Genomic DNA, 10,562 nt, shown 5'->3' with positions numbered 1-10,562 from the left:
GATCCATGTCATCTGCTGGTGTAGGTCCACTGTGTTTTATCAAGACCAAAGTCAGCGCAGCCGTCTACCAGGAAATTTTAGAGCACCTCATGCTTCCCTCTGCTGACGAGCTTTTTGGAGATGGAAATTTAATTCTCCAGCAGAACTTGGCACCTGTCCACACTGCCAAAAGTGCCAATACCTGGTTTAAAAGCAACAGTATCACTGTGCTTGATTGGCAGCAAACTCACCTGACCTTATCCCCATAGATAATCTATGGGGTATGATCAAGAGGAAGATGAGACACCAGACCCAGCAATGCAGACGAGCTGAAGGCTTCTGTCAAAGCAACCTGGGCTTCCATAACACCTCAGCAGTGCCACAGGCTGATCGCCTCCATGGCACGACACATTGATGCAGTAATTGATGCAGAAGGAGCCCCGACCAAGTATTGAGTGCATTTACTGAACATACATTTCAGTAGGCCAACATTTCGGATTTTAAAATTTTTCAAGATGGTGTTATAAAGTATTCTAATTTACTGAGATAATGACTTTTGGGTTTTCATTGACTGTAAGTCACAATCATCAACATTTGGAAGAAAGGGAGACACAAAGCGCAAGATAGGGTCTTATCCCACAAATAAGCCGGAGAGCTTCCAATCAAAAACTGCTCTCCTGATATTACAGAGTCAGAGCGTGTGTAGATTTAGGCTGCTGCAGATCCACGAGTCGATCAACGACCAAATAATACAGTATTCCGCATAGGAAATGTGGATTATGTCCACGCTGCCATAGTAATGAAGTTCCAGAGGAGCGATGAAGTTTAAAGGTGGTTTATTCAACGTGTTTCAAGGTCATTAGGACCCCTTCTTCAGGAAATATCACATACAACTTGATGTTGTATCTAATATATGAGTTTCACTTTTTTTTATTGAAGAACTGAAATAAATTAACTTTTTGATGATAATCTGATTTTGTGAGATGCACTTGTGTATAAATCCCCCATCCTGGTATATGTCCCTTATCCTGAGCCCCATCCTGGTATTTGTCCGCCGTTCTGCGGCTGTTCTTTAATGAATAGAAAAACAATAGACCATTATAATCACCAGGGGCGTACATAGAAGTCATGGGGCCCCATAGCAGAAGTATAATGCATCCCCTATAGTCCTCCATATAGTATAATGCACAGCCCACAGTCCTCCCTATAGTATCATGCACAACCCATAGTCATCCATAAAGTATAATGCACAGCCCATAGTTATAAATGTAATATATTGCACAGCCCATTGTCCCCCATACAGTATAATGCACAGCTCACAGTCATCCATAGAGTATAATTCACACCCCTTAGTGATCCACAGAGTATAATGCACAGCTCATAGTCATAAATGTAGTATAATGCATAGCCCATATACTCAACAGAGTATAATGCACAGCTCATAGTCATCCATAGAGTATAATACACAGTCCATAGTCATAAATGCTGCATAATACACAGCCCATAGTGCTCCATAGAATATAATGCACAGCCCATAGTCATACATGTAAGAAAATGCACAGCCAATAATCATACATGTAGTATAATGCACAGTCCATAGTCATCCATGTAATATAATGCACAGCTCATAGTCATATATATGTAATATAATTCACAGCCCATAGTCATACATGTAGTATAATGCACAGCCCATAGTCATCCATAGAGTATAATGCACAGCCCATAGTCATCCATAGAGTATAATGCACAGCTCATAGTCATCCATGCAGTATAATGCACAGACCATAGTCATAAATGTAGTACAATGCACATCCCATAACCATCCATGTAATATAATGCACAGCCCACAGCCATCCATGTAGTATAATGCACAGCCCATGACTATCCATGTAGTATAATGCACAGCCCATAGAAATACATGTAGTATAGTGCACATCCCATAGAAATACATGTAGTATAATGCACAGCCCATAGAAATACATCTATATATATAATTGCCTAAGGGTTTTTCCGTCTGTCTGTCTGTCTGTCTGTCTGTCTGTCCTGGAAATCCCGGCTCTCTGATTGGTCGAGGCCGCCAGGCCTCGACCAATCAGAGACCGGCACAGCATCGACGTAGAAATCCCACGTCTCTGATTGGTCGAGGCCGCCAGGCCTCGACCAATCAGCAACGGGCACAGCGACGATGATGTCATAAAGGACGTAGACATCCCGCGTCTCTGATTGGTCGAGGCCGCCAGGCCTCGACCAATCAGCAACGGGCACAGCAACGATGATGTCATAAAGGACATAGACATCTCACGTTTCTGATTCAGCGATGGGCACAGTATCGACGTAGATGTCATAATGGTTGCCATGGCGACGATGATGTCATAAAGGTTGCCTCGACCAATCAGCGACGGGCACAGTCTGCCGCAAATTCTGGAATCATCATTGTCCATATACTACGGGGACATGCATATTCTAGAATACCCGATGCGTTAGAATCGGGCCACAATCTAGTGTAGTATAATGACACAGGCTATAGTCATACATGTAGTATAGTGCACAGCTCAAAGTCCTCCATATACTATAATGCACCCCACAGTCCTCAATCTATATATATAATTGTCTAAGGGTTGGCCTCGACCAATCAGCGACGGGGACAGCGACGATGATTGTTATGACCTGGTGGTTAGGACAATAATGGACCTGGTGGTTAAGAGCACACGGAAAGACCTGATAGTTAATAATAATACAGGACAAGCTCTGGGACGTGGGAACTCTGCTGACCGCAATCCCTAATCCTATCACACACACTAGAAATAGCCGTGGATTGCTCCTAACGCTCCCTATGCAACTCGTCACAGCCTAAGAACTAGCTAGCCCTAAAGATAGAAAAATAAAGCCTACCTTGCCTCAGAGAAATTCCCCAAAGGAAAAAGGCAGCCCCCCACATATAATGACTGTGAGTTAAGATGAAAATCACAAACACAGAGATGAAATAGATTTTAGCAAAGAGAGGCCCGACTTACTGAACAGACAGAGGATAGGAAAGGTAACTTTGCGGTCAGCACAAAAAGTACAAAAAACCACGCAGAGGGCGCAAAAAGACCCTCCGCACCGACTCACGGTGCGGAGGCGCCCCTCTGCAACCCAGAGCTTCCAGCAAGCAAGACAAAAGTCAAAATAACAAGCTGGACAGAAAAATAGCAACAAGAGAAAAACAAGCAGGAACTTAGCTTCTGCTGGAGAAGACAGGTCACAAGAACGATCCAGGAGCGAACTAGACCAATACTGGAACATTGACAGGTGGCATGGAGCAAAGATCTAAGTGGAGTTAAATAGAGCAGCCAGCTAACGAATTAACCTCGTCACCTGTGGAAGGAAACTCAGAAGCCGCAGCCCTACTCACAACCACCAGAGGAAGCCCATGGACAGAACCAGCCGAAGTACCATTCATGACCACAGGAGGGAGCTTGACAACAGAATTCACAACAGTACCCCCCCCTTGAGGAGGGGTCACCGAACCCTCACCAGAGCCCCCAGGCCGACCAGGATGAGCCAAATGAAAGGCACGAACCAGATCGGCAGCATGAACATCAGAGGCAAAGACCCAGGAATTATCTTCCTGACCATAACCCTTCCACTTGACCAGGTACTGGAGTTTCCGTCTCGAAATACGAGAATCCAAAATATTCTCCACCACATACTCCAACTCCCCCTCAACCAACACCGGGGCAGGAGGATCAACGGATGGAACCACAGGCGCCACGTATCTCCGCAACAACGACCTATGGAATACATTATGGATGGCAAAAGAAGCTGGAAGGGTCAAACGAAATGACACAGGATTGAGAACCTCAGAAATCTTATACAGACCAATGAAACGAGGCTTAAACTTAGGAGAGGAAACCTTCATAGGAACATAACGAGACGACAACCAAACCAAATCCCCAACACGAAGTCGGGGACCCACACAGCGCCGGCGGTTAGCGAAACGTTGAGCCTTCTCCTGGGACAATGTCAAATTGTCCACCACATGAGTCCAAATCTGCTGCAACCTATCCACCACAGCATCTACACCAGGGCAGTCCGAAGACTCAACCTGCCCTGAAGAGAAACGAGGATGGAAACCAGAATTGCAGAAAAACGGCGAAACCAAAGTAGCCGAGCTGGCCCGATTATTAAGGGCGAACTCAGCCAAAGGCAAAAAGGACACCTAATCATCCTGATCAGCAGAAACAAAGCATCTCAGATATGTTTCCAAAGTCTGATTAGTTCATTCGGTTTGGCCATTTGTCTGAGGATGGAAAGCCGAGGAAAAAGACAAATCAATGCCCATCCTAGCACAAAAGGATCGCCAAAACCTCGAAACAAACTGGGAACCTCTGTCCGAAATGATGTTCTCCAGAATGCCATGTAAACGAACCACATGCTGGAAAAACAATGGCACCAAATCAGAGGAGGAAGGCAATTTAGACAAGGGTACCAAATGGACCATCTTAGAGAAGCGATCACAAACCACCCAAATGACCGACATCTTTTGAGAGACAGGGAGATCCGAAATAAAATCCATAGAAATATGTGTCCAGGGCCTCTTCGGGACCGGCAAGGGCAAAAGCAACCCACTGGCACGAGAACAGCAGGGCTTAGCCCGAGCACAAGTCCCACAGGACTGCACAAAAGAACGCACATCCCGTGACAAAGACGGCCACCAAAAGGATCTAGCCACCAAATCTCTGGTACCAAAGATTCCAGGATGACCAGCCAACACCGAACAATGAACCTCAGAGATAACTCTACTAGTCCATTTATCAGGGACAAACAGTTTCTCCGCTGGGCAACGGTCAGGTCTATCAGCCTGAAATTGTTGCAGCACCCGCCGCAAATCAGGGGAGATGGCAGACAAAATTACCCCCTCTCTGACAATACCCGCAGGCTCAGGAACAACCGGAGAGTCGGGCACAAAACTCCTTGACAGGGCATCAGCCTTCACATTCTTAGAGCCCGGAAGGTACGAAACCACAAAATCAAAACGGGTGAAAAATAGCGACCAACGAGCCTGTCTGGGATTCAACCGTTTGGCAGACTCGAGATAAGTCAAATTCTTGTGATCCGTCAAGACCACCACGCGATGCTTGGCTCCTTCAAGCCAATGACGCCACTCCTCGAATGCCCACTTCATGGCCAACAACTCTCGATTGCCAACATCATAATTGCGCTCAGCAGGCGAAAACTTTCTAGAAAAGAAGGCACATGGTTTCATCACCGAGCCATCAGAACTTCTTTGCGACAAAACAGCCCATGCTCCAATCTCAGAAGCATCAACCTCGACCTGAAACGGGAGCGAAACATCTGGCTGGCACAACACAGGGGCAGAAGAAAAGCGAAGCTTCAACTCCTGAAAAGCTTCCACAGCCGCAGAAGATCAATTGACCACATCAGCACCCTTCTTGGTCAAATCAGTCAACGGTTTAGCAACATCAGAAAAATTGCTGATGAAGCGACGATAAAAATTAGCAAAGCCCAGGAACTTTTGCAGACTCTTCACAGATGTCGGCTGAGTCCAATCATAAATAACCTGGACTTTAACAGGGTCCATCTCGATAGTAGAAGGGGAAAAAATGAAACCCAAAAATGAAACCTTCTGGACTCCAAAGAGACACTTTGACCCCTTCACAAACAAAGAATTAGCACGAAGGACCTGGAACACCATTCTGACCTGCTTCACGTGAGACTCCCAATCATCCGAGAAGACCAAAATATCATCCAAATATACAATCAGGAATTTATCCAGGTACTCTCGGAAGATGTCATGCATAAAGGACTGAAATACTGATGGAGCATTGGAAAGCCCGAATGGCATAACCAGGTACTCAAAATTAAATGCTGTTTTCCATTCATCGCCCTGTTTAATATGCACAAGATTATACGCCCCTCGAAGATCTATCCCCCCAAAAAAAATCAGGAATTGGAATCCTAGGCTCTGATATCGGATTCTGAACCACAAAATCTTGAATGTTTTGTACCCTTGCAGTGAGATTATCCATCCAAGAGGACAGACCTTGAATGTCCATATCTACACCTGTATTCTGAACCACCCAGAGGTCTAGGGGAAAAGAAAGGCAAAACACAGTGCAAAGAAAAAAAAATGGTCTCAGAACTTCTCTTATCCCTCTATTGAGATGCATTAATACTTTGGGCCACCTGTACTGTTATGACCTGGTGGTTAGGACAATAATGGACCTGGTGGTTAAGAGCACACGGAAAGACCTGATAGTTAATAATAATACAGGACAAGCTCTGGGACGTGGGAACTCTGCTGACCGCAATCCCTAATCCTATCACACACACTAGAAATAGCCGTGGATTGCTCCTAACGCTCCCTATGCAACTCGTCACAGCCTAAGAACTAGCTAGCCCTAAAGATAGAAAAATAAAGCCTACCTTGCCTCAGAGAAATTCCCCAAAGGAAAAAGGCAGCCCCCCACATATAATGACTGTGAGTTAAGATGAAAATCACAAACACAGAGATAAAATAGATTTTAGCAAAGAGAGGCCCGACTTACTGAACAGACAGAGGATAGGAAAGGTAACTTTGCGGTCAGCACAAAAAGTACAAAAAACCACGCAGAGGGCGCAAAAAGACCCTCCGCACCGACTCACGGTGCGGAGGCGCCCCTCTGCAACCCAGAGCTTCCAGCAAGCAAGACAAAAGTCAAAATAGCAAGCTGGACAGAAAATTAGCAACAAGAGAAAAACAAGCAGGAACTTAGCTTCTGCTGGAGAAGACAGGTCACAAGAACGATCCAGAAGTGAACTAGACCAATACTGGAACATTGACAGGTGGCATGGAGCAAAGATCTAAGTGGAGTTAAATAGAGCAGCCAGCTAACGAATTAACCTCGTCACCTGTGGAAGGAAACTCAGAAGCCGCAGCCCCACTCACAACCACCAGAGGAAGCCCATGGACATGTGGAGATCAGACTGAACTAAAGGAATCCATCTTATCTTCTTCCTGAGAAATCTCGCTTACAACAAGATACATTTCTGCTGACATGACATTTCCTTTTATGGAAGTAATCATGTGTGCATTCCTTCTTTCAATAGCAGCCTTTCATTCACCTTCCAGATGATGTAACTTTCTACTGATAAAGACTGGTATAGATTGTTTATGTAAGAGATAGTGAAATATGAGCGCTTGTGCGCATGTCTGTAAAAGAATAATTCTTTTCTATATAAAGGGAGGGCAAAGCCCAGAGAGAGAGATGTGCTCCTGGGCTTCCCTTGTATATGATCACACAATACCTTGTTTGCGTGTCATTTACTCTGGATCCCTACCTCTAGTAAGCCAGGGACTGAGAAGGACTTAACATTTCTTTGGCGCACCGAACAGGGACCCGAGATGAGAGTATTTGCTCGAGATTCACCTGCGGATACGGACAATGGAGATCTGGGATAATGGACGGCAAATGAACTGAAAAACCTGGCCAGGTAAGAGACATTATTAGTTCTCTTTTATCTGCCTTGTATTATCCGAAAGATCTCTATGAGCCGTGTCACGCTGGGTTAGTCTAGTAGTGAGTAGATACCTATAAAACTCGGGTTACTATATTGTATAGATTTATGAGTCCTGTCCCTGGCAGTGTGTGAACAGAGTGAAGGTTGTGGTATGTTGTGAAAGAAGAGCAAAAGTGCGTAGAAAAATAAGCCGAAATAGTTGGGGTATAAGCCTTATACACGGAAGTCAGCCTAACTGGGTCATGTGGTTGCGTCCTTTCGGGGAGACCTCCGCCCATGCTTGACTCTCATTTAAGTGCTTAACCTCCTTCATTTCTGGATAAGGTTTGATAGAATGAGCCCAGGACGCGGGTCCATGAGCCTGGGACAAGTATGCTAACTGACACAGAAAGTTTTGTGATCTGTATGGTGTTGCTGGGTCTGTTTGCGTGCATAATAGCACTTAAGTACATTCTGCACATTAGAAAGAATGGAGCAGATCAGCCCTTCAATATTTTAGCTCCCTAGGAGAGAAGGCAACGAGACATCACCTAGGATAAGTGATTGTCCAAACGTCACCTGGGGTAGAAATAGCTAATATTGAAAAAAAAAAGAAAAATGGGAAATAAACAGACAAAAACCGTCTTAGGACAAGTGGAAGCAGCAGATATCATACAGGAAAGATGTGGGAAGACAGTCAGAAGTCAGATTAGAAGGGTAAGAGAAAAATTGGGAATTTCAGAAGCACTTATGTTCAGTACAGAATGGGAAAAACTGAGTAAAGAACGAGGTGGAATTATCAAAGACAATGGGTGGGAAGAAATCATACACTGTATGATAGAGGTCTCAAAAACAGCTAAAGAGGAGAATTGGGAGTATGATCCAGACACTTCCAAATGGATTATGGGGAAGGGAAAAAGTTGTGACATAATCCCACCACCTTACCTAGATCCAAAAGCCCAATCATTTGTACCATCTGGAGGAGCAGAAGGAGGAAAACAATTTCCAGCCTTGTATCCCAATCTTGGTGGGGTAGGAGGATGGGTATGTTCACACTGTGGACAACAAAATCCAGATTGGAGAAATGATTGCCTAGTCTGTGGTACACCTAGACATGGCGCTGTACTTGCCCCTGTTAGGGTAGTACCAAGACCCTTTAGGGAACCTGGTGCTGACGGGGTAATGGGAACTAGATATCACCAGACCCGACAGTATTTTCCTTGGTCCCCTGCTGAAGGTATGTCCCTCCTGCATAATGCGCCTGATCCCACTCAATATCCCATCCGATTTGCACAATACATACAACAAATCATGCAGACTCATGCTGGGGTCTGGGCGGACGGGGAAGAATTATGTAGAATGAAAATGTCCCCCGGACTTTTTCAGGAATTATTGACACACCTGCAGCCCAATAGACCAGTGGCAGAAGGGGGTGCCTTACAGACAGAAGCATCAGGTACCCAGTTCACAGAGGCATTAATAATTTTCATGAGAGAAAAACAGAGGGAAAGGGGATCTACGGGTGTGATTATGCAGAAATTTGGGCAAAGTATTGAAGAATATAGTCAAGAATTAGAAAATAGCTTTAGGGATGAAGGATTGGATTTGACTGATGCTTCAGTAAGGAGACTTTTTACAAAACAATTAATAGAGGGGCTAGATCCGAAAATCAGAGAAAAATTTAAATCCTCTACTCCAGATTGGAGAACAATTGAACAACCAAATATTGTGAAACAACGATGTTTAGGAATAGTCATGGATATGAGAGAGAATCGTAAGCCTGTTAGAATAGCACAAGCTAATACAGGAGGAAGAGTGAGACACAACTTTCCTTGCCACTACTGTAAAAAGCCAGGTCATTTCCAAAGAGAGTGCAGGAAGAAGTTGGCAGATATAAAGTCAGGCAAATTTGTTCCCAGAAATAACCCTCCCCAAACGGACAACCAGCAGAAATCTACCATCATAGATGGTCCCATACCAGATTCAGATTGACTCGATGTGTTACAAACTTCCCTACCAGCTAGAAGACCTATGATACAGGTGAATGTGGGGGGGAGAGAGATTCCATTTTTGATAGATACAGGTGCAACTTCCTCAATTTTGAATCAAGATTTTCTTCCGAATCCGGAAGATATTTCAGAACAAACAACTTTTGCTGAGGGTTATGATGGGGTAATTTGAACACTGCCATATACTGTGCCCCTAGAGGTCTCATTAGGACCTAAATGTTTTGCATCCAGATTTTTGTATGCCAGAGGTGCCCCAACATGTTTGTTAGGAACTGATGTCCTAAAGAAATTAGAAGCTAACATCAATTTTAGGGAAGATGGCACAGTTATACTGACTATCCCTGATGATGCAGAAACATTAGAACAATATGTTAGAATTCAGGCTTTTGAGGATTATGCTGAAGAAAAAGAGTACACCACAGATCTAGACCTCTCAATGGTCCCAGAAACACTGTGGGCACAGGGTGACACCGATGTGGGACTATTGCATATCTCTCCTGTAAAACTATCTGTGCAACCAGGAACTGTTCTCCCACAGCTCAGACAATACCCTGTGAGTGCCCAGCAGGAACTAGCGATTACAAAACAGATAGAGGGATATAAAGAGAAAGGAGTTTTGGTAGAGATACAATCACCTGCTAACACTCCTCTGTATCCAGTCAAAAAGAGAACTCTTGATAAGAGTTCTATGCCCAAATATCGTATGGTACATGATTTAAGAGAAATAAACAAAGTTCTAGATCCAATCACCCCAGTTGTACCCAATCCTCATACGTTACTATCACAGATACCAGCCAGTTCTCAAGTATTTACTGTAATAGATCTTTCAAATGCATTTTTCTCGGTTCCTTTACACCAAGACAGTTGGCATTTGTTTGCATTTACATTTAAGGGCAAACAGTTGGCGTGGACACGCCTTCCACAGGGAATGATACACTCCCCTACTCTTTATTCAAATGCCCTACAAACAGTCCTTCAGAGGTTTGAACCCGAACCACAGGTAGTAATTTTGCAGTATGTGGATGACCTACTACTTTGCTGCCCAGATCTAGAAACTGCAGAAAGGTCCACTGTGAGTTTACTATGTTTTTT

This window comes from Ranitomeya imitator, chromosome 7 (genome assembly GCF_032444005.1).
Source record: "Ranitomeya imitator isolate aRanImi1 chromosome 7, aRanImi1.pri, whole genome shotgun sequence".
Taxonomy (NCBI): Eukaryota; Metazoa; Chordata; class Amphibia; order Anura; family Dendrobatidae; genus Ranitomeya; species Ranitomeya imitator.
The sequence above is the reverse complement of the archived record's forward strand: the minus strand, read 5'-3'. Positions refer to the sequence as shown.